Source organism: Panthera pardus, unplaced genomic scaffold (assembly GCF_024362965.1).
Source record: "Panthera pardus isolate Hobbes unplaced genomic scaffold, ASM2436296v1 HiC_scaffold_10, whole genome shotgun sequence".
In the NCBI taxonomy this organism is placed as follows: Eukaryota; Metazoa; Chordata; class Mammalia; order Carnivora; family Felidae; genus Panthera; species Panthera pardus.
The window spans coordinates 35,893,149-35,917,989 of NW_026526655.1; positions in this window are offsets into that span (position 1 = coordinate 35,893,149).

The window sequence follows — 24,841 nt, forward strand, 5'->3', positions numbered from 1 at the left end:
GTAAAATTGATCTAGTTTTTTTTTCCCTTGTATTACCATCATTACTGGATTTTGATATCAAGGTCCTACTTCCTTATGAAATAAATTTGATAGCTTTACATCTTTTTCCATAGTCTAGACTAATTTAAATAAGTTCATAATTGTAATTGTTTAAATATTGTATAAAACCATATTGCCTTGGTGACTTTTTCGAAATGATAACTTTTTTCGGTGGTAATTACCATATTCAAGTTGTTACTTATTAGGTTGATTTGGTGATTTATAATCAGTTAGGAAATCACCCATTTCCTTTAGATTTTCAAACTTGTTTTCTATGAAGTTATATACAGTATTCTCATGATTTTTAATCTCTTTTGTTTCTGTGGTTTTTATGCATCTTTTTGCATGTTTTGGTTATCTTTGTTTTTATCTTTAATCAAGTTTTTGAGTCCCTTTTTTTAAAAAAAATCACGTTTTAGATCTTTTCAAAGAATGAACTTTTACGATACATTTATCCTTTCTGTTGTGTGTTCTATTTTGCTTCCTAGTTTCTCTAGGTTTATTTTGTGATTATTTTCGCAATATTTTTAGAGGGAGCACCTTTTTAATGTTTAGGTTTTTTTTCCTGTAAAAACAAATAATGTGAAGCCTTAAATTTTCCCCTGCAAAGATCTTACTTTATTTCATAATCTTTATTATCTAAACAGTTTCTAATTTCTCTGTTTACTTCATCTTTGAAGTAAATTTATTTAAGGTTTTTTTGAGGTTTATTTGAGAGAGCATTTCGAGATTTCTAAGTTGTTTAGATGATTTGGGTCACTCTTTTATTATTTACTTTTGATTTTATTATACTGTGATCATAGAGTATGCCCTGTTAAAATTTCTACTTAAAAAAAAAATCCCTGGGGTGCCTGGGTGGCACAGTTGGTTAAGCATCTGACTCTTGATTTTGGCTCAGATCATGATCTCATGGTAGTGAGATCAAGCCCCATGTCGGGACTCTGCACTGGGCCTGGAGCCTGCTTGGGATTCTCTCTCTTTCTCTCTCTCTCTCTGTCTCTCTCTCTCTCCTCTCTCCCCTCCCCTGCTCACACACACACACACACACACACACACACACACACTCTCTCTCTCTCAAAAAAAGTCCCTTTCTCTCCAATTTATCTCTTTCCCTTCTCTTCAGCTACAATACAGCTATCCCAGTCCTTGCTTCTTGTCAAGGGAAGAGCTGTCCTAGGGATGGCAGAGCTGCAAGCTGGACAGAAGCTGGTCCTTGAATAGTCATGTTGAAAAAGCCGTATCCCTGCCAGGGCCTTTCCTGTTAACCTATTATGTGAGAGAAAAATGAACTTCTGTCTTTTACAGGACATTGTTTACGTTCTCCTTCTTACAGCATCTTAGCTCTTGTGGTTATGCACCTTATCTGCAAACTTGTGTTCATGTTGACTTTTCATAACATTTTGGCTCCTATTCTTTAATGTAGAAATCAAATTCCTTTATAAGAAATAAAAAAAAAATGCAATGCTTACAATTCTAATGTTACAGTTAGTGGTAATGACACTATAACCACAGGCATACAAGACAAAATTATGTCCTTGGAAAACATATAAATGTGTTCATATATATTCATATGATTTATGTTTTTATTTCATTATGAAAATATTTAAATTGGCTGTGGATATGTTTTATTCAATGTTTTATTTAATTCAAGATGCCATTGAATCTAGGTCATACCATTATTTTTTGTACCATTGAGAAAAAAATTGCCAGTTACATAATTCAATGACTCAATACTTCTTCCTAACACTTAGAATTTTTGTTTTGTACTTACATAAAGATTGCTTTTGGATTTCTTTATTTTTTTATTTTTCTCTTTAAAATTTTAACTTTTTATTTAAATTCCAGTTAGTTAACATACAGTATAATATTAGTTTCATGTGTACAATATAGCGATCCAACAATTCCATACATCACTCAGTGCTCATCACAGCAAGTGAGGTCCTTAATCCCATCACCTATTTTTACCCATCACTCCACCTACCTCTCTTCTCGTAACCGTCAGTTTGTTTCCTATGGTTAAGAGTCTTTTTCTTGGTTTGCCTTTCTCTCTCTCTCTCTCTCTCTCTCTGTCTGTCTCTGTCTCTTTTTCTTCCTTTGCTCATTTGTTTTGTTTCTTAATTCCACATATGAGTGAAATCATACGGCATTTGTCTTTCTCTGACTGACTCATTTCACTTAGCATAATACTCTTTAGCTCCGTCTATATTGTTGAAAATGGCAAGATTTGCATATGTCAAGATTTCATTCTTTTTATGGTCAAATACTATTCCACATCTTTATCCATTCATTGGTCGTTGGACGCTGGGCTGTTTCCATAATTTGGCTACTGTAGATAATGCTGCTATAAATGTATGGGGTGCATGTATCCCTTTGAATTAGTATTTTTGTATTCTTTGGGTAAATACCTAGAAGTATAATTGTTAGATCATAGGGTAGTTCTATTTTTAACTTTTTTGAGGAACATCCATACTGTTTTCCAGAGTGGCTGCACCAGTTTGCATTTCCACCAACAGTGTAAGAGGGTTCCCCTTTCTCCACATCCTTACCAACACCTGTTGTTTCTTGTGTTGTTGATTTTTGCCATGCTGACAGGTGTGAGGTGGTATCTGATTGTAGTTTTGATTTGCATTCCCACGATGATCAGTGAGGTTGAGCATCTTTTGATGTATCTGATGGTCATTGATATGTCTTCTTTGGAAAAATGTCTGTTCGTGTCTTGTGCTCATTTTTAAATTGAATTATTTGTTTTTTGGGTGTTGAGTTTTATAAGTTCTTTATATATTTTGGATACTAATCCTCTATCAGAAATGTCATTTGCAAATACCTTCTATTCCATATGTTGCCTTTTAGTTTTGCTGATTGTTTCCTTTGCAGTGCAGAAGCTTTTTATTTTGATGCAGTCATAATAGTTTATTTTTTATTTTGTTTTCGTGCCTCAGGAGACACACGTAGAAAGAAGTTGCTATGGCTGATGTCAAAAAAGTTACTGCCTAAAAAAAAAAAATACTGCCTGTGCTCTCTTCTAGGATTTTTATGGTTTTGGGTCTCACATTTAGGTCATCAGTCCATTTTTAATTTGTTTTTGTGCATGGTGTAAGAAAGTGGTCCAGTTTCATTCTTTTGCATATTGCTGTACAGTTTTCCCAACACCATTTGTTGAAGAATTGTCCTTTTTCCCACTGGATATTCTTTTCTGCTTTGTCAAAGATTAATTGGCCATGTAAATGTGGGTTCATTTCTGCATTTTCTATTTTGTTTCATTGATCTATGTGTCTATTTTTGTGCCAGTACCATACTGTTTTGATTACTATAGCTTTGTAATATAATTTGAAGTCTGGAAATGTGTGCATCCAGCTTTGTTTTTCTTTCTCAAGATTGCTTTGGCTCTTTGGGGTCTTTCGTAGTTCTATACAAATTTTAGAATTGTTGTAGTTCTGTGAAAAATGCTGTTGGTATTTTGATAGAGATTGCATTAAATGTGTAGATTACTTTGGGTAGTGTAGAAATTTTAGCAGTATTTGTTTTCCTAGCCATGAGCATGGAAAGTCTTTCCATTTCCTTGTGTCATCTTCAATTTCTTTCACTAGTGTTTTATACTTTTCAGACTACAGGTCTTTCACCTCTTTGATTAGGTTTATTCCAGGTATCTTATTGTTTTTGGGTCTTAATTTCTCCAACTTCTGCTTTGTTATTAGTGTATAGAAATACAACAAAATTATGTATGTTGATTTTGTATCATGTGACTTTACTGAATTCATTTATGAATTCTAACAGTTTTTTGGCAGATTGTTTCGAGTTTTCTATATATAGTATCATATCATATGCAGATAGTGAAAGTTTTACTTCTTCCTTGCTGATTTGGATGCCTTTTATTTCTTTTTCTTGTCTGATTGCTGTGGCTAGGACTTCCAGTACTATGTTGAATAAAAGAGGTGACAATGGACATCCTTGTCTTGTTCGTTTCAATAGAGGAAAAGCTATCAGTTTTTTCCCCCATTTAGGAATATATTAGCTGTGGGTTTTTCAGATTTGGCCTTTATTATGTTGCCTCTAAACCTGCTTTGTTGAGGGTTTTTATCATGAATGGATGTTACTTTGTCAAATGCTTTTTCTGCATCTACTGAGATGATTATATGGTCCTTCTTTCTTTTATTAACGTGATATATCACATTGATTAATTTGCAAATATTGAACCACCCTTGCAAATCAGGAATTAATCCTACTTGATTGTGGTGAATTATTTTTTTAATGTATTGTTGGATTTGGTTTGCTAGTTATTTTATTGAGAATTTTTGCACCTATGTTTATCAGGGATATTGGCCTGTAGGTCTCTTTTTTGGTGGTGTCTTTATCTGATTTTGGTATCAGGGTTATGTTGGCCTAATAGAATGGATTTGGAAGTTTTACTTCCTTTTCTATTTTTTGAAATAGTTTGAAAAGAATAGGTATTAACTTTTTAAATCTTTGGTAGAATTCCCCTGTGAAGCATCTGGTTCTAGACTTTTGTTTGTTGAGAGTTTTTTGATTGCTGATTCAGTTTCTTCCTGTTTCACTTTTGGTAATTTATATGTTTCTAGGCATTTATTTCTTCTAGGTTGTCCAATTTGTTGGCATATGGCTTTTCATAATATTCCTATAATTGTTTGTATTTCTGTGGTATTGATTGTGATTTCTCCTCTCTCGTTTGTGATTTTATGTGGTCCTTTCTGTTTTCTTTTTGATAAGTCTGACTAGAGGTTTATCAATTTTACTAATTTTTTTCAGAGAACCAGCTCCTGACTTCATCGACTGTTCTATTGTTTTTTTAGTTTCTATATCATTTATTTATGCTCTTATATTTCTTATTTCCTTCCTTCTGGCAGCTTTAGGCTTTGTTTGTTTTTCTTTTTCTAGCTCCTTTAGGTGTAAGGTTAGGTTGTTTATTTGAGATTTTTCTTGCTTCTTATAGGCCTGTATTGTTATATACTTCCCTCTTAGAACCACTTTTGCTGCATCCCAAAGGGTTTGGCCTGTTGTGTTTTCATTTTCGTTTGTCTCCATATATTTTTTGATTTCCTGGTTGATCCATTCATTGTTTAACGGAATGTTATTTAACCTCCATTATTTGTGGTCCTCCCAGATTTTTTCTTGTGGCTGACTTCTGTTTTCATAGTGTTGTAGTCAGAAAAGGTGCACGGTATGACTTTGATCTTCTTTAGTTTGTTGATGCCTATTTTATGGCCTGATATCTGTTCTGGAGAATGTTCCATGTGCACTTGAAAAGAATGTGTATTCTGTTGTTTCAGGATGGAATGTTCTAAATATATCTGTTAAGTTCATCTAGTCCAGTATGTCATTCAAAGCCATTGTTTCCTTGTTGATTTTGTGTTTCAGTGATCTGTCAATTAATGTAAGTGGGGTGTTAAAGTCCCTTACTATTATTGTAGTATTATTGATTAGTTCCTTTATGTTTATTATTAACTGTCTTATGTTTTTAGGTGGTTTAATGTTGGGTGCATAAATATTTATAATTGTTATATTTTCTTGTTGGATTGTTCCCTTTATTATTATATGGTGCCCTTCTTTGTCCCTTTTTACAGTCTTTGTTTTAAAGTCTCGTTTGTCTGGGGACGTGTGGGTGGCTCAGTCGGTTAAGTGTCTGACTTTAGCTCAGGACATGATCTCACGGTTGGTGGGTTTGAGCCCTATGTTGGGCTCTGTGCTAACAGCTCAGAGCCTCTAGCCTGCTTCAGATTCTGTGTCTCCCTTTCTCTCTGCCCCTCCCCTACTTGTACTCTCTCTCTCTCTCTTCCTCTCTCTCTTGCAAAAATAAATAAGTAAATAAAATAAAAACATTAAAAAAATTTAAAGTCTAGTTTGTCTGGTATAAGTATTGCTACTCTGGCTTTTTTTTTAAATAGTGGTTTTTTTTTAATGTTTATTCAGTTTTTGAGAGAGAGAGAGAGAGAGAGAGAGAGAGAGAATGAGTGGGGGAGGGGCAGAGAGAGAGGGAGACAGAATCCAAAGCAGGCTTCAGGCTTTGAGCTGTCAGCACAGAGCCTGACATGGGGCTCAAACCCACAAACCATGAGATCATGACCTGAGCTGAAGTCTGTTGCTCAACCACATGAGCCACCCAGGTGCCCCCTGTCTTTCTTTTGACATCTGTTTGCATGGTAAATGTTTCTCCATCCCCTCATTTTCTTTTTCTTTTTTTTTTTTAATTTTTTTTTTTTTTTTTAGCATTTATTTATTTTTGAGACAGAGAGAGACAGAGCATGAACGGGGGAGGGGCAGAGAGAGAGGGAGACACAGAATCTGAAACAGGCTCCAGGCTCTGAGCGGTCAGCACAGAGCCCGATGTGGGTCTTGAACTCACGAACTGTGAGATCATGACCTGAGCCGAAGTCGGACGCTCAACCGACTGAGCCACCCAGGCGCCCCATCCATCCCCTCATTTTCAATCTGCAGATGTCTTTAGGTCTAAAATGAGTCTCTGTTAGGCAGCATATAGATGAGTCTTTTTTTTTTCCTCATCCATTCTGACACCCTATGTCTTTTGATTGGGAACATTTAACCCATTGACATTCAGAGTAATTATTGATAGGTATGTATTTATTGCCATTTTATTACTTGTGGTTGTTTCTGGAGCTTTTCTCTGATCCTTTCTTGTCTTTCTCTCTTTAATGTTTTGCTGATTTTCTTTAGTGATATATTTGGATTTCTTTCTCTTTTTTTTAAAAATTTTTTTTTAACGTTTATTTTATTTTTGAGAGAGAGAGACAGAGCATGAACGGGGGAGGGTCAGAGAGAGGGAGACACAGAATCTGAAACAGGCTCCAGGCTCTGAGCTGTCAGCACAGAGCCCGACGCGGGGCTCGAACTCATGGACCGTGAGATCATGACCTGAGCCGAAGTTGGCCGCCCAACCTACTGAGCCACCCAGGCGCCCCGGATTTCTTTTTCTTTATTCTTTCCATGTTTATTAGCAGTTTTTGATATATGGTTACCATTTGGTTTGCTTATAACCTCTTCTGCATATAGCAGGGATGATTTAGTGGTCATGAACTCTTTTGGTTTTTGTGTGAGAAACTATCTCTCCTTCTATTCTGAATGATAGCCTTGCTGGATAGAGTATTCTTTATACTGCTGCCGCACTTCCTTCCGGCCTGCAAAATTCCTGTTGAAAAATCCCCTGCTAGCCTTATGGATTTTCCCTAGTAAGTTACTGACTTCTTTTATCTTTCTGCTCTTAAGACTTTTTCTTTATCACTATATTTTGGAAAGTTAATTACAGTATATCTTGGTGTGGGTCTTCTTTTGTTGATTTTGGTGGGAGTTCTCTGTGCCTCCTGGATCTAGATGTCTGTTTCCTTCCCCAGATTAGGGAGTTTCCAGCTATTACTTCTTCAGATAAATTTTCTGCTCCCTTTTCTCTCTCTTCTTCTGGGACTCCTTATGATATGAATGTTATTATGTTTGATGGAGTCACTGAGTGCTTTTGGACTTCCTTAGATACAGATTTTTAATTATACATTATTCTTGTCATAGATAAAATGGAACAGATAAATGAAATAAATTAGATGAGGTTTTCCCCAAGCTTCTTCCTAGGAAGAGTTTGACTTTTCTGAGTCACCTTCAAATCATAGTTATTGATATTCACATTTTCCCCCCACAAAATATCCTCTGTGACATTAAGAGTCTTAGAGAAGCAGTATATTTTAAAAGAATGCTTCACTATTGTCTCTGAGATGTTCTTCCAAACCTCTGACACCAGTTCTGCAAGTTTTAATATACACATGGGTGGTAGGCAGAGTGATGGCCACCAAAGCTATCTGTATTCTAATCCCTGGACCCTGTGAATAGGTTACATGGCCAAAGGGAATTAACATTGAAGATAGAATTAAGGTTCTCAGTCAGTCGACCTTAAAAATATGGAGATTATCCTTAATTATCCCTATGGACCCAACCTAATCACAAGGATCTGCACATGAAGAAGAGGGAAGCAGAACAGGATGCCAGAGTGATGCACTGTGAGAAGCTGACCTGCTTTGAAGGCAGAAGAAGAGGACTGTGAGCCAAGGAAAGAGGGCTGCCTCTAGAAACTGGCAAAGACAAGGAAACAGATTTTTCCAGGGCCTTCATAAGGAATACAGTCCTGCTAACACCTTAATTTTAGCCTAATGAGACCTCTTTCAGACTCTGAAGCCCAGAACGGTAATAAATTTGTATTGCTTTAAGGCACTAAGTTTGTGGCAGTATGTTACAGCAGCAATAAAAAACTAGTACAGTGTACTAGTAATGATAATGTTTCAAGACTGACAGCTGGCTGATAGGAATTCGATGACATACCCTGATTTCAGGGACATTAAAGTGTGAAAAAATATGTACCTTAAAATTAATGAAATATGGAAAATGTATATTAAATCAGCATCATAGGAAGGATCATCTTAGAAATTGTGACTGTGGACCCAGATGGTCTTGTGATACACAGAATCCAGCTAGACATCATTTTAATGTCTATAATAATGGTGCCACAAATAAAAATATGGGAAGAAGTGAGATTCTAAGAGTTCAAAGGTCTTTAGGGCTAAGTGGGAATATATGTAAATACGTAAGAGCCAAAAAAATTATAAAGTTTAATCAACTGATGTGGCAACTGGGAAATGGGCTAAGTGACATCCTCTTTTAAAGTTCTGGAGCTACCCCATCCCACCCCCAATTATATACTATAAATAAGGCTGGAGGCAGCCTATTGTTGTCCCAGATAAGAATTGAGACAATATTCAAATCTGTGGTCATTTCACTACCCTGCAGTCAGGGGTGTAACACAAAAATTGTTTCCGGCACCATTATTGTTCTGTTGGCGACTAAATCCCATCATGTGAATTATTGCCAGTAATAGGTAAAACTTTATAAAAATGTGATTTGAAACAATATACAGGTTATGACTGAAAAGCACTGCAACTTAAGAATCTGTAAGGATTCAAAGACCCTTATAGAAAGCAAAGTAAGAAAAGTATCTTATGATATATAATAATTCAGATCACTCACATTTGAGATCTGTGAAACTACACAAGAATATGCTCAAACAGTGAGTGAAGCAGAACAGATAAGTTGGGGAACATGAAAGAGCAAACAGTGGTGAGCAACCTTGCCATGTCATTATATAGTTGGGAAATCCTAATTTTGAGCTTCAGATGAATAGCCTTGTGTAATTTTAATATTTTTGTTCAAATGAATACCAAATGTCTCCATCAATTCTAGTTAACTGGGTATGTGTTCTGTGTGTTCTATGTGTTCTCACTGTTCTCTGGCTACGAATCCCTCTCCGATGACATAGTGGATGCTGAACCACTCAGATCTCCCTTTCTAGAAACTGTCAATTCCCAGCTGCTAGGACAGTTGGTTGCTGACAGCTCACAGATGAGTTTCTCCCTAGGAATTGTCCCCAGACAAGGATAATTGCCTTGCCCAAGTCATGTTTCCCCCTTGGAAAGAGTCTACACAAGCACTGGCAGACGTGTGCTACAAAGCCTGAGCATCCTTGCCACAACCAGGGCAACTCTGAGGGAGCTTCCCTGCTCTGACCCCCTTGACTGACCCCCAGGGACGGGCTGAGGCCTCTAATGCAACTGCATCACATTTAAACTCCCTCTGCCTAATCCTACTGCCTTTACCCCAGACAGGCAGTGTTTCTGTCAGTGTCCCTCAATAAACCTCTAGCGTGCAAGTCCCAGGGTCTCAAAGCTTATTTCCCAAGGAACACAATCTACAGCAGACGTTTTAGAGCTGAATCATGTGCTGCTGGTTGACAGTGAGGACCTCCATTGCTAGTATTAGATGGAGTACCGACAGCCCCCTGGCATATGGTTTTGATGCAGTTCATAAATTTTACCTGGTGGTGAGCAGGGAAAGGGTATGTATAGATTGGAAGGCACCGGTGGAATTTGAGAGTAGTAATTATAAGGATTTTGGAAACAGATTGCTCTTCCTGGGAACCATTGATACATTGGAACAAGACAAGTTTAGAGGGTAATTACTCTAAGTGGGCCTACTTGCTAGCATATAAGGATGCTGTCAGCTCCTGTAATAGAACGGCAGAAAAGACTAAGAATCAGAACCTGGACTTAACTGATAAAGGCACTAGAGCATCACATAGGCCATTTCTTAGCTCTGAGAGTTTGGATGCATTGAGATTAGGGCCATGGCTGGGAAAGAATGGGACCCTGAGATTTGGAATGGAGGCCTGTGGGGTGACACACTCAAAAACCTTGAATCCCCAGATTCATCTGAACTCTTTAGGCCTGCAGAAGCGGTCCACTCCTTCCTATTGAAGGCTGGTATTCCCTTATTGCTTGAACATGATGTGCCAGCATGTGGCTCACTTAGAATATGCCCTGCCTTCCTGCCTGCAGGCTGCCAGACCAATAACTTGGTGATTTCCAATGTAACCTGGCTGGAGAAGGGCTGGACCTGCTCAGGGAGGAGAAGAATTGTATCCTGAAGGTGCTGCAGGCATGTAGTAGAGCCCGAACGCTCTAGCATCTCTTTGGTCCATGAGAGACCTATAGACTGGAATTGGGAGTGTGAATGTGGGTGATGGGTAGACCTTCCACATGAAGCAATGATGCCAGCCCTAGTTAATTGACAAGAACACTTACATAATCGTCCAGTAAATTTGGGAAATTTAGATTCTTTGGCATACCAAATAACTCATCTAGAATATGTTTCACTTCAACTTTATAGTTCTAGTCTTGAAGTTTTACTTGAGTGAACATTAATGAAGCCTTTGGCTCAGATGACTTAGCCAACTTACAAAAAAACCCCTCATTCTCCTTGTAACTATCATCTGACTGCAGTAGTGAATATTTCAGTTAGGCTTTCTCTTAAATGATCAGGAGACCAGTACTGTCTCAAGTCTTTGTTTTACTGTCAGTCTTTGTGCTCATGAACTTGGACAGGTGCCGTTTAAGACTGAGCAGAGGTTTCAGTTGTAATCTGATGGGAAAATACATGAGCAAGTGCCTCTTAGCAAAAAAAGTCCTTGCGATGATTACTTGATACTGGTGTCTACTGATAGAGGCTACCCTGAGCCATTATAAATGCGCTTCATAGATCATTGCAGTCAGGAGACGTTGTTTGCCTGTCACAAGAATTTGCAATTACGCTAGAATGTCATCATTTCAGGAAACTATAAAGCAATGAACATGTTTATTTTCAGCCGCAAAGGAAAAAAATATCCTGAGAACCAGATTTTCTTGGCAGTTTGAAGCATTTATTAGAAAATCTGTAATTTCTTTTTGTAATCCCACACTCAGTGGGCATCCCCTTTAATGGAGGTATGTCAAGCCTGGAGAATTATATGGTACATTCTGAACTTGCTTTGCTGGGAAAATAAGACTCATGACTTAATTTATAGGCTTGTTGAGTTCACCACCCTCCTGGCTCCCTGGAAGGCCGAATTAAAGTCTTGTAATGGCTTAAAGGGGCCTCAAGTGCTCTCAGGTGCCCTTAGACACTGGGAATGGAGGGCACTGGAGTTTGACGCTGATATGTTGTTACCTTAAATAACGTCAAGTACAAAATGGTTCTCGGCAAAGTTAGAGACTAAATGGAAATTTTCTGGGTAATCCCACAGGGTGGAGATTTTCTCTATTTTTTTACATTTCTACTGCATTCCCAATTTTTTCTTCCTGGCTAGGAAGTAGAAACATACTGGCTATTGGGTTGTTGCTTCTTCAAAAATGTTTTCAATATGTAAAGAACAAGAATCACTGATGTGTGAGGGAGACATGGCCTGGCTCCTCTCTGGACCTAGGAATGCACTGGCTGGCTACATTCCAGCTGCCATCTATGATACCCCGGGTTAGTTTGCACTGTGTATGGTGGTAGCAGCAAGTGGGCTTTCTCTTTAAGTGGCAGGTGTTTGCAGTTTTAATCCAGCAGGATTTAAACCTGCTTTGGTTCATATTTCTTCCTCTTAGTTTGCTGCCTCTTTTGTCATACTTTCCTATCCATTGAATTGAGTAAAATCTACATTCCCTTTTGTAACCATCTGACTCCATTTTCTGATGTGTGATTGCTGACCTATTTTAAGGTTCACCCCCCTCTTCCCCTTGTACCCCACATTTCGACATTCATGTTAAGGAAGCCTGGGTGCTACCCCCCTTAGTGCTGGAGGGAGGTTCAAACCATGCAAACCCCTGATTGTGGGAACCCTCACCTTGGACCCACCCCCTCACTACCATTTTTTTTTTTTTTAATTTATTTTTTTATTTTTTAATATATGAAATTTACTGTCAAATTGGTTTCCATACAACACCCAGTGCTCATCCCAAAAGGTGCCCTCCTCAATACCCATCACCCACCCTGCCCTCCCTCCCACCCCCCATCAACCCTCAGTTTGTTCTCAGTTTTTAACAGTCTCTTATGCTTTGGCTCTCTCCCACTCTAACCTCTTTTTTTTTTTTTTTTTTTTTTTCCTTCCCCTCCCCCATGGGTTTCTGTTATGTTTCTCAGGATCCACATAAGAGTGAAACCATATGGTATCTGTCTTTCTCTGTATGGCTTATTTCACTTAGCATCACACTCTCCAGTTCCATCCATGTTGCTACAAAAGGCCATATTTCATTTTTTCTCATTGCCACGTAGTATTCCATTGTGTATATAAACCACAATTTCTTTATCCATTCATCAGTTGATGGACATTTAGGCTCTTTCCATAATTTGGCTATTGTTGAGCCCCTCACTACCATTGAAATCCCAAGCCAGCCCCTTTTCCAAACTCTCTCAAGTGATTTTGGATCTGCTTTGGAGCCCTGTTCCCCTCAGAAATCTCCATCATATAAGCATGATATTTAATTTCTTGTGTTCACTTGGCTAGGCCACAGTATCCAGATATTTTGTCAAATATTTTTCTAGATGTTTCTGTGAAGGTATTTTAAACATGAAATTAACATTTAAATTGTTAAACTTGTAAGTGATGAATCACTGAATTCTACTCCTGAAACCAATATTACATTGTATATTAACTAACTAAAATTTAAATTAAATAAATATTCATAAAAAAACAAATCAGTAAACTTTGAGTAAATCAGAGTGTGCTCTGTAAGGTGGGTGGTCCTCACCCAATCAGTTGAAGACTTTCATAGGAAATGGTTGGTCTTCCTTGAAGAAAGGAGAATTCTGCCAGGAGGCCACCTTCACATTTGAACTTCAACATCGGCTGAAGTGTCCCTTGGTCTCCAGCTGGCCATGCCAGGTTGTAGGTTGCAAGGTTGTAGTAATACGGGGATGTAATCCATGTAGAACTGTGGAGATGGTTACTAGAACACAGCCAGATAATCTCAGCAAAGGACTCTTTCAATCTATGCAGTGAAAAGAACTCAAGGAGGCTAAGGGCAAGCATCTCACAAAAAAGTCGCAATCCCTTACCAGCGTCTGGACGTGAGCTAGTTCTCAGACCTGAAAGGGGAAGCCAGTCTCTAGGAGGAAGGATCATGTGTATACATGGCAAGTGTGTATGGTAATGGCTCATCTGTACTTTTTCCCAAGGGACCTAAGGCCATTTTCTCATTGACTAAGACCTTACTATGTGCCATGTCTTGACAATGTGACCCCTGCTCTTTAGGACTCTGCAGAGAAAACAAGAGTTAAGTGATGTGAAAAAGGAAGTCCAGGGTATTAGAAAATGATTACATTATTCTAATTCTACTGTTTTAATTGTAGGTGGTATTCTTTTAAGATCTAAATGACATCAAACATTGGTTGTCAATGAGAAAATTGTAAAATTCTCCTCATCTTTGGCTAATGGAGAAATATTCCATAGCCCAGAGTTTACAAAGAATCTTTTCATTTAATGAGCCAAATGACCATGTGTAATACATTTAAATTATGACTTCTACTTCTCTCATTTACTGTTTGTTTTTGTTCTTTAATACCATAAGAAATTAATGAGGCTGAGAGTCTTAAACCGTGTTTTATGTATTTAAAATAATTATGATTAAAAGCCTTTTACACATGTGTATTTATCATGAATTCTTGTTCAAAGAACTATTTTTCATGGTTCAAGAAGCAAAATTAATTTAAATCGGCAGCTAATGCACAGTTCTCAATTCCATGAGTCAACTGGATGCTGCTGACATTTTTATGTGGAGCCTTCTTTAATGTAATAAAAAGTGTTGCACCAAATGATGCATCTAACATAGGAAGTGGTGGCTCACTCATTGTCTGAAACCCACCCTGCGATGTTCCAGGTCATGTCACGGGCCATAGCACTGCACCATGGTTCATGTTCTCTGCTGTCCTCGCGTTGACTTGTGTGACTAGACTGAATGGTGTAATAAAGTGCTAATCTCGACATTCGTGTCTGGTTAACCTTCAGGTGACTAATGCACATGCCTCTCACTCACTCTCCATCAGAGTAGGGAATAAATTCACAACTGCATATCCAGGGTTCCTAGCACGTGGCAGTCAGAGACTTGAGAGGAGGTCGGCTCCTTCAGTGTGCACATGTACTGGGAGTTTGAATTTGGTCTGAATATTCAGAACTCGAGTGTTTCAACCTCTAAAGAAGCTGGATTCCACAGCAGAGTAGGGGCTCATGGCCCCGTGCAGTTCTCCATGTGTATGCCAGGTGCTCCTCATGGGTCAGAGAGTGTAAGTTTGAATGTTTTAAATGTGGGTCGTTGATCCCTTTTCTATTCAGCATGTAGCTGTGAGTGAAGCTACAGACAGTGGCCAGAATACTCTCTCTGTTAGCTTGGATTTGTCTGAGAATATTGAAATAAAGAGCTAAAGGGCTCTATTCTTCCCTTCTCAGATATGCACAGAAGAATAGACTCCAGTCTTTGACTGGGTGGTAAATTTTCAAAGTGGTAGGTGTAGGGATAATGCATGAATAGGTAATAGCTCTGGGGGACTCAGGAAAATTGTATTTCACTAGGGAAACAAATATATGCTGTCTTTGAAAAGGAAGGAATATACTGAGGATCCAGGTGTGGAGAGGTGAAGTTTTTGCTAATAAGACACAGAGACACTAGAACTAGTATCAGGGTGGCAAAGAATGATATAAAAAAATTCTGTCTTTGGGCCCCAGCTTTGCTGCCTCCTGACTGTGAGATGTTGGGCTATTAGGTCACCTCTCTAAGCCTCAGTTTTCTCATCACCACAATGGAGAGATCGGGTCAAATTAGTTCCCTAGTTCCTCTTACTCTAACTATGATCCTTTGGCATGCTGGTAAGATTTCAGGTACGCAAGCACTCATGCCACCTTCAAGGGAGGGAGTGACCTCCACAGTCCAAGAAGGACTTGTACTGAGTGTCTGATACTCAGCACCATTACGTAGTGCTCAGTTGTAAGGATACACACGAAGTATGTTATCAGCTGTATGGTGACGCTGAAACTGAAACAGAGGACTGGAAAAGAGGCTGAAACAGAGGATAAGCTGTGAGCTGTAGATGCCAAGTCTGAAGAACCTCAGATGGGAGATGTCAATGTAGAATCCACAAGTGTGAGGTGAGATTTGAACTGAAATGTGAGCTGAGCTATAGAGGATAGGTAGGATTTGGGTAGGTAGAGAAAGGATTAGTAGATCATTCCTGGTTTGAGGGAAAATCAGGCTCTTGGCAGAAAATCGATGATTCAGTCAGACTGGGTAACTGAGAAGACTTTAATAAAGAGGACATTGGGGCGCCTGGGTGGCTCAGTCGGTTAAGCGTCCGACTTCATCTCAGGTCATGATCTCGCGGTCCGTGAGTTCGAGCCCCGCGTCGGGCTCTGGGCTGATGGCTCAGAGCCTGGAGCCTGCTTCCGGTTCTGTGTCTCCCTCTCTCTCTGCCCCTCCCCCGTTCATGCTCTGTCTCTCTCTGTCTCAAAAATAAATAAACGTTAAAAAAAAAAAATTAAAAAAAAAAAAAAAAAAAAGAGGACATTTACACAAGGATAGCCGAGGCTTAAGTAAAGGAATGGACACGATGCAGTGCCCTGGGCTAGCAGAAGTGTGTCATTACCACTTTAGGCCTGAACAAGCAGGAGGTTAGATGCTTACCATGAAAGGACTTTTCAGAGTTACTGAAAAGGAAGGGGAGCCTTCAGTAGAGGCACTGATGGCAGTCAACCCACCGTGACCCAGCAGGCAGGAGTGAGGGACACAAATACCCAAACCTCATTCTCCTTGTGCCTTCAGTTTCCTTCTGGAGCCTCTGCCTGGCTGAATTCAACTGGAAGATCCATGAAGGTCAGCCTCTTGGGGCACAGTTGAGAAAGGGTGAAAAGTGGATTTATAGAAGCAAAGAGAAGGCATCCAGCAGAGCCAGAGACCTGCACTCCCAGGTATACAAGTGCAAACCAAAGGAATGGTGGAGAGCTCTCTGTAGGGAGTATGGAAAGTCAGGAAGGGGAATTGCACACATACAGCTGCTGAGCAGTGTCCCTTCATTGCAGGACCACCGCCGATTGTTCACGGCGTTTGGGCGTGTGAAAGAGCCTGGAGAACACTTCTGAGTGTTTCTTGGCTGTGGGGAGAGTGCTCGCCATGCCCCGTCTTTCAGAACTTCCCTTTTTGGAGGGGCAAACTCCTACACCACTCATCCCTTTTCATTCTTACCAAGTGTGTGCCAGGCAGATGAGGAATGCTGGAGCCTCAACAAATAATAATAAAAGTCGAATTCTCACTTTTCACATTAGAAGTAGTCCTAGAAAGCCTTCAGTGTCCTGTGATACACCTTGTGGTCCATGGAGGGCCTGCCTTCTGGGGGCTTTCTTAGCATCAGACACCTACCATTACTCTTTTTTTTTTTTTTTTTTTTTTTATTTTTTATTTTTTATTTTTTTAATTTTTTTTTTTTCAACGTTTTTTATTTATTTTTGGGACAGAGAGAGACAGAGCATGAACGGGGGAGGGGCAGAGAGAGAGGGAGACACAGAATCGGAAACAGGCTCCAGGCTCCGAGCCATCAGCCCAGAGCCTGACGCGGGGCTCGAACTCACGGACCGCGAGATCGTGACCTGGCTGAAGTCGGACGCTTAACCGACTGCGCCACCCAGGCGCCCCCTACCATTACTCTTTAAGTGGTCTCCCTCTCCTTCCTTAAATGCTCTCGTCTCTGATTTCCAAATGAGAAAAACTGATCTCAAAAGGGGAAGATGAAAGAAATGTCAAAGACAAAGTTTACCTTCTTCATGATTTTACTTGGGTCAGTAAAACTAAGTGGGGTTGTAGATTCTTCCTTCAGAAAGGCTTTGAGATGACTGTAAAAGACTTTTGTTTGTGGGGCACTTGAGTGGCTCAGTTGGTTAAACGTCTGACTTCAGTTCAGGTCACGATCTAGCGGTTTGTGAGTTTGAGCCCTGTGTCGGGCTCTGTGCTGACAGCTCGGAGCCTGGAGCCTACTTCGGAGGCTGTGAGAACTGCAAGATCATGACCTGAGCTGAAATCAGACACTTACCCAACTGAGCCACCCAGGTGCCCCTGTTTGGAGGTTTTAAAAGTTAGACTGGGGGCACCTGGATGGTTCAGTCAGTTAAGCATCTGACTCTTGATCTTGGCTCAGGTCATGATCTCACTGTTGGTAAGTTCAAGCCCTGCATCGGGCTCTGCACTGATGGCACAAAGCCTGCTTGGGATTCTGTCTCTCCTTCTCTGCCCCTCCCCTGCTTGTGCTCTCTCTCTCTCCTCTCTCATGATATAAATAAATAAACTTAAAAAAATAAAAGATTATACAAATATTAACGAATGCAGTTCTTTCATCTGTCCCACAGGGTTAATATCAGAGTGTGAAATTTAATTCCAACCAAGCTACCTCATGATGGAGTAAAGTGGTATTGAGAGAGATTCAAGTAGGTTCCAAGGCTCCCATTAATGCTTGGTGGCTAAGACACAAGAGATCAAATTGATAAGATTCAGATGCCAAGTGAAAGATAAGGCTTTAAAGGCTTCTGAACCCTGAGTTTCCAGGGTTCTCTGAAAACTGTGATTGATGTACTTATTTATGAATACTCATGGAAAACATGGTACCTGGTGTGGAAAAGAATAGAATTTTCAGGAACTTTTTGTTTCTTAAAGATTACTTGTCACTTTACTTTGAACTTTTAATAGAAAAGCATTTTGACTTCATAGACTTCTCACCTCTGATCCTGGTATTGTCATCTTGATCACATATCACTAATTTACATTGGAGTTTTTGATCATGAAATCATATTTATATCAAAATTGCTTTGATCTGGAAACTCAGTGGCAACCCACGATGTTGTTTTGTTTTCTCTTCCCTCCCCCTAACTCCAATAACTAACTATAAATATTAAATATTTTTGAGGACTTTTCTTAAGTTGCCCCCCCCCCACTACATTTCAGTAAATCATTATTGTCTAGACACCAAAAGAAAGTCAGAAACCATTGCTGGAAGTGAAAATTCTTTAGGGATTATTATTCAATAACAGAGCAATTAAATAGGACATGTTATTGAACAATAGAAACTACTGTCTTTATAGTCTGTACACTTAGACGCATTATTAACCATCAAGTCAGCGCTTCAGTTCATGGCCACATATGCTGAAAATGCATGGTTTTGTGCATGGATACATTATCTTTCTTTGGAAAATACTTAACACTTTAAGTAGAAAATGAAATACTGAATTCTGTATTAAAGCTATAATTTAGTATGTTGTGATTATCTACATAGCCATGATACCTAAATTATATAGCAGGAACAAAATTATTAAAGTATAACAACCATCTTTCTCATTTCATCAAAAGATACATCCCAATGCCCTTATGGAATTCTAATCTGCCATAGTTCAAGGCCACATCTCAGGCCAAAGGATGGTGGGATTTCTGTTCATAGGTTCCTGTGGCTAAGGCCATGGCAATGGCTAAATTCAGTTCACAGTTTATTTATGTTATCAGTTTTAAGGTAATCTTTATAAAATGTTTATTTGTGGGGGATGCACATTATTTCAAAATCTGTGTGTAAAGTGAAGCTCTTAGTATCATTAAAATCACCCAGTTTTGTACCATGTACAATTTTAAATTTAAATTTGCACTTACAATGCTACCTTCTTGCATTCACAGCATTTCCAGCCGGACACTTTGAAGGTTTCATGCAGGGCCTGTCCAGGCTGTCTGTACATTGCTGAATGATGGGAATAAGGGGTGTGAGGGAAACTATAAAAGAGAAGCTATGTTGAATTACATGTTGCTGTGTATGTGTGTGCATCTATGAGTAGAAAGAGAATCGGAGAGGGACAGAGGATGAGAGAGGGACCCAATGGCAAGGCAGAAAAACCACAGCAGGCTGAAGTCTTTGGGGAGACAGAAAAGATGCCATGTGGTTGTAGTTTCAGGTGGGATTTTCTTTTTGCTCTTCTTCAGGAGATTGATATAGAGATTCATGTCATTGTTAAATAGATTCCATTTTTTTAAAAAGAAGTTTTAGGTTTATAGCAAAATTGGGTGGAAAGCCCACTGTTCCCACAAAGTCCCTGCCCGACACTCTCCCTGGCCTCCCCCACTATCAGCATCCAGCAGCAGAGTTTTACATTGGTTACCATTGATTAACTGACATTGACACATCATTATCACCCAGAAGCCATAACTGACATTAGGGTTCACTCTTGGTGTTGTACATTATGTGAGTTTGGACAAGTATGTGAAATTATGTGTCTGCTTTTACAGTAGTATATAGAATAACTACATTGCCCTAAAAATCCTCTGTGCTCTGCCTATCACTACTTATGTTATTATTCAATGCTTTTTTGCTGTGGTATATTTTGGGACTGAATCTTGTTGATCTGGGTGTTGAGATGGGAAAAGGAAGACTTAGATGGATTCAGGTTCTAGATGTGGGCCGCTTAGCCATGAGTGACACTGAAGTGTATTGTCAGGCCTTGGACCATTCACAAAGCTATACTTGGATGACACAAGAGAGCTTCACCAGGACTGTGTATCCAGAGCAGAGAAGTCTCAAGGCTGTGCCTGTCCAGGTCTGAATGCTAGTGAGGGGGATGGGGAAAGTGGGTGCCAGGGAAGAGCTGGTGGGCAGGGCCCAGGGTTTTTGAAGGTCCCACGTGTACTCAGAGCTATCACAACTGAAGGCACATCTGGATTGCAGGATCCACATGCCTGGGTCCACTGGAGACGTTTTCTTTAAAGTAGTCATAGTAAGTTCTCCAGTAAAATAAGCAGGCTGGCTTCTCTGGGCCCTGGAAAGGGGTAGCTTTCGATAGCTTTGAATTCCAAATAACAGTGGCATCCCTCTCCTGTATCCCACACTAATCCAGAAAGCAGGCTTATCAGACAGAAAGAGAGAATCTAGCCAAATAATCTATCTTATGAATATTAGATGTTAGAACATACCGGATACTAAGACACTGAGGAAGCCAAATCGTGAACGTTAGCACAATATGAGATTTGGTGATAATCTAAGTGGCCACATGGCACACCGGTTGAGAGATGGCCCTTGAAAACCGGGCTGCCAGAGGTCAGAACCCAGTTCTGCTGCTTTGTCATCTGTGTGATTTTGAGCAGGTAACTTGATTTCTCTGTGCCTCAATTTTTTCATCTGTAGAATGGGGGAATAATAGTGCTTGTTTCAAAGGGTTTTTGTGAGGATTAAGCAAAGTAACGTTTAGTAATTTAGTGATGTTTTAGTAGTGTCTTTCATATTGGACATTGCCTGGCATGTAGTGTGTATTCTGGAAGTATTTGTTAAATAAATACTCTAACTCTGTCACCTAACAGATGAGGGAAGTTGTCTTAGGCATGTAGTATTTACTTCAAATTTTCATAGGTATTTCTCCAGTTCTGACCATAAAACCCTGTATTTATGAAGTCACAGGTATCAAAATTTTAAGTTTTTTCTAATTACTTCTCAGCAGTGCATGAGGCTCTTTCTTACTAAATGGTCTGTATGTTGAAGCCTTTAGAATGCCCCATCCCTGGATAGGACCACCAGAAATGGTTTGGAGGCCAGGCAGATGCAGTCAGGGAACAGAAGTGGATAGTGGAATGCTGGGGAAGGGCGAGGAGGGAGCTGAAAGAAGGTGAGGAAGGCATCATTATTTCTTCTGCAAAGACCACCAGTGAATCTCCAGTTGTTGGGGGCTGTATAAAAATATCTAAAGCAGGGAGCCTTCTGTCCTCTTCCACCTTGTAATATTGTACCAGACTTATTTTGTAGCATAGGGATGCAAATCACCCACGTGGCAAGAGGCTTTGCAAAACTCAGTACAAACAAGTCATGCTGGGGGAGAGGAGAGTGTGAACATTCCAAACCCCAGATGGAGCATCAGGCAATGAGCCTGGTTTTCCTGAAGGATTGGTGGAATCTACCTCATTAGTGAGGGTAAAGTCCTGGAAGTCACTGGAGCCTTGTCATCTCTGCAGGATGTCTCTATAATTGTGGTGACTTAGAACTGGATGGCCCCTTTGCAGTGCTTTTTGGTTAGAGGACACTGATATGTTATTACTTAGAACTAGATGTGTTGAGAAATGCCTCTCTCACTCCTTCATTTCTCTAGCATCCCCTTTCTGAGTTGAACATGCATCTAGTAACTATTATGTTATCTCTCTAAATTATATACACAACAAAATATTAAGGTTGACCTCGCATATATTCATTTATGCTAAAACTAAATCTTGCATTTTATAGGAATGATATTGTACTTCAGGTTATTGTTATATTATCCTATTTGATTGTTATATGGAACATATATAAGATGAAATTTGTTATTTTATACAAATATACAATTATATGATACATATAATGTAATAATATAATATAATATAATATAATATAATATAATATAATATATCTGACACAAGACATATTATTTTCTTACCATCATTGTACAGATGAGACACCCAAAAGTCAAAGAAAGTTTAATATAACACAAGAAAATATAACATTATAGAAATTCATTCATTCATTCAGTTATCCATTTATTCATCAAATATCCATTTGTGCTACTTCCCTGGGGCAGAAACTATTCCATGTTCTGGGGAGATAGAGAACAAGACTGAAAAGACCCCTCTTCTCCTGGACCTTACATTTTACTAGGGGAAAGATAGGCATTATCTTTGAAAAGACGTTCAGAAGAACGTTCAGGCATTATCTTTGAAAGACGTTAAGAAGAAAATAAAATGAGTGTTTTTTATGGGATCCAGTCTTGCTTGGATGGTGAAGGAGGGCCTCTTTGGGAAGATGATAAGGAATCTGGGGCTTGAGAAAAGTCAGAACTGGCCATGGGAAGACCTTGGGACTGAGCAGTCCACAAGAAAGGAACAGAAAGTGCAAAATCCTACAGTTGGGACCCAGCTGTGTGTCTTGGGAGGGAAGAGGCCAGTGTGGCCAAGTATAGTAGATGAGGATGTCGGGGTTTGAGATTTTACCCTACTTACAAGCTCATAGTTTAGCCCGTTCCTATTTCGTGGACACTGACAAAGACCTGAGACTTCTGGGTCAGACTCAGCATAGCAAGCAGCTTGAACATCATAGTATCAGTTCCCTTTGTTCCCCAAGTCCCATGGGGGCAACATAGATGGGCCAGGTGGATGCTGAGTACTCAGTAGGTTTGTGTACAGACCAGTAACACTGAGCTCAGGATCCCACTGCTTTATTTATAACAAACGGCAAGCAAGATTGCTCTTTGTCCTGCAGAGAGACGTTATCTCATCCAACTGATCTGGGTCAAGAGTGGGCAGGCCCTTGCATTCTTCATACACCCAGCAAGAACTCACCAGATGCTCAGGTTCCTGGCAGGTGACCCATCCCAACACAGGGGAAGCGCATGCAGAGAGGCAGACTTGAATTGTGCAAGACCTGATGTGTCCCTGTCCAGGATTTATTCGGGGATGGCATGAGACTTCATTTGCCAGTTGTTGGCTTTATACCAGTATTCATAGATACCTACCTACAGGCTTCTTATTACTCTGTGCAGTGAGCAGAGAGGGTCCTGGCAGGAAACTGGTGGTGTATTTAAGGAATTAACTGAAAAGGGTTTTGTGAAGGGGCTAGTTATAGAGATATGGGCTGGACACCAATAAGGGATGGTGAGGGACTCAGGGACCAGTGTCACCAAGTCCAGAGAGAACTTGGAGCCTTGAGAGAGGAGACTGCCAGGTAGCCACTGCCAGCAAGACAGTGAGGAGGTGGAAGAGGAATGGGGGCCGAGGTGCAAAGGGATAAGACCCTCACCTCACTTTATCCTCCAAATACTAATCTCTCCTGCCTTACTCCCACTGTACAAACCCAGCAGAAGCCTGTAGGCAAGGGAGCCTACTTTGAAGGTGGAGGTCAGCTTCCAGGGACCACAGCAGAGCAGAGAAAGATGGAGAATAGGTCTGGGATGGCACATGTGGAGTACCTTGTACCATTTTATTTTTTTAAAGGTTAATAGAAAATTACTTCATATCTAGAATTCTTAAATTCTAATAAAAAGTATACTGTGTTTATATTTACAAAAGAATGTTTTCCCCATGAATCTTCTTTAAAAATTAACTTTGAAGATATACAATGTGAGGCATTTAACTCTGTTTTTCAAAAATAGCTTCCTTATGAAATTGGTTTGACTCATCCACTTGTATACAGGTGCTAAAGGCATTCATGTGTGTTCTGTTTACACTCAGGAAGGATCTCTGGCTTAAGAGTCAGGAAAACTGGATTCAAGTCCCCAGTTTATCATTAACTGGTTATAAAATGACAGGGTTGTTAATGGTCTCTAAAGCTCTTTCTGGTTCATTGCTGTGTTTGAATACTGCATTTGATCAGGAAAGCAGGACTTTTTCTTAAGGGTCAAAGTTGATTGAGTTTTATAATTAGCTTTGCCTTTTTCTTTGCTTTTTAATACAGTTTTTTTCTGTTTAATTCCTATTTTTTCTATCTATCTATCTATCTATCTATCTATCTCCCTATGGGAATTCTGGTTTGTTTACATTTCTCTGTATCTTGGTCAAAACCAATCCAGGTTCATACATGATACAAGCAACTTCTCTTTCTTAATTAAAAAAAAAAATGATATGTAAAATTGAAAAATGCAGAGTGAATGACACAAATCTCTAGTTTTTCTGTTAGAATGGAAACGTGATACTATCACTATAGGTCTTCAATCTGGCATCACCTATGTGCCCAATGTAATTACATGCTCACCACATGCATGATTATCATCCGAGCCAATCCATTCTGCCAGGGCAGTCATATTATTTATTTTTACACACTGATGCTACTGGAACCAAAGTCCTGAAGATTCACTTAAATCCAAGCCCTTGAAAAATTTGGGGGAGCAATTTGTTTTATCAGGTCTCTAAACATTTACTTTAAAAATAAATAGCTTCTCAGTCACAATGATATTTAAACACAGGAAATCTCATGTAAGTCATTTGTCCTAAAATGACATGTGGAAATAATTATTAACTAGTTCCTCAAGGGACACAGAAATGCAGGCATCTCTTTATTTCTTTAGTCAAATTTATTAAGCAATCTGATTTTCATACTCAGACAACTCTGGCAAGAATCATAGCATGATGGGGACACCTGGGTGGCTCTGTCAGTTAAGCCCCTGACTCTTAATTTCAGCTCAGATCATGATCTCATGGTTTGTGAGTTCAAGCCCCACATCAGGCTCTGCGCTAACAGTGCAGAGCCTGCTTAGGATTCTCTTTCTCTTCCTGTCTTAGCCCCTTGACCACTTGTGCTCTCTCTCTCACAATAAATAAATAAACTTAAAAAAAAAAGAAAAAAAGAACCATAGCATGATAAAGCTGAGTAAAAGGATGCTGGTGTTAATTTGCCCAATTCCTAGTTTGGCAGGTTAAGAAGCTGAAGT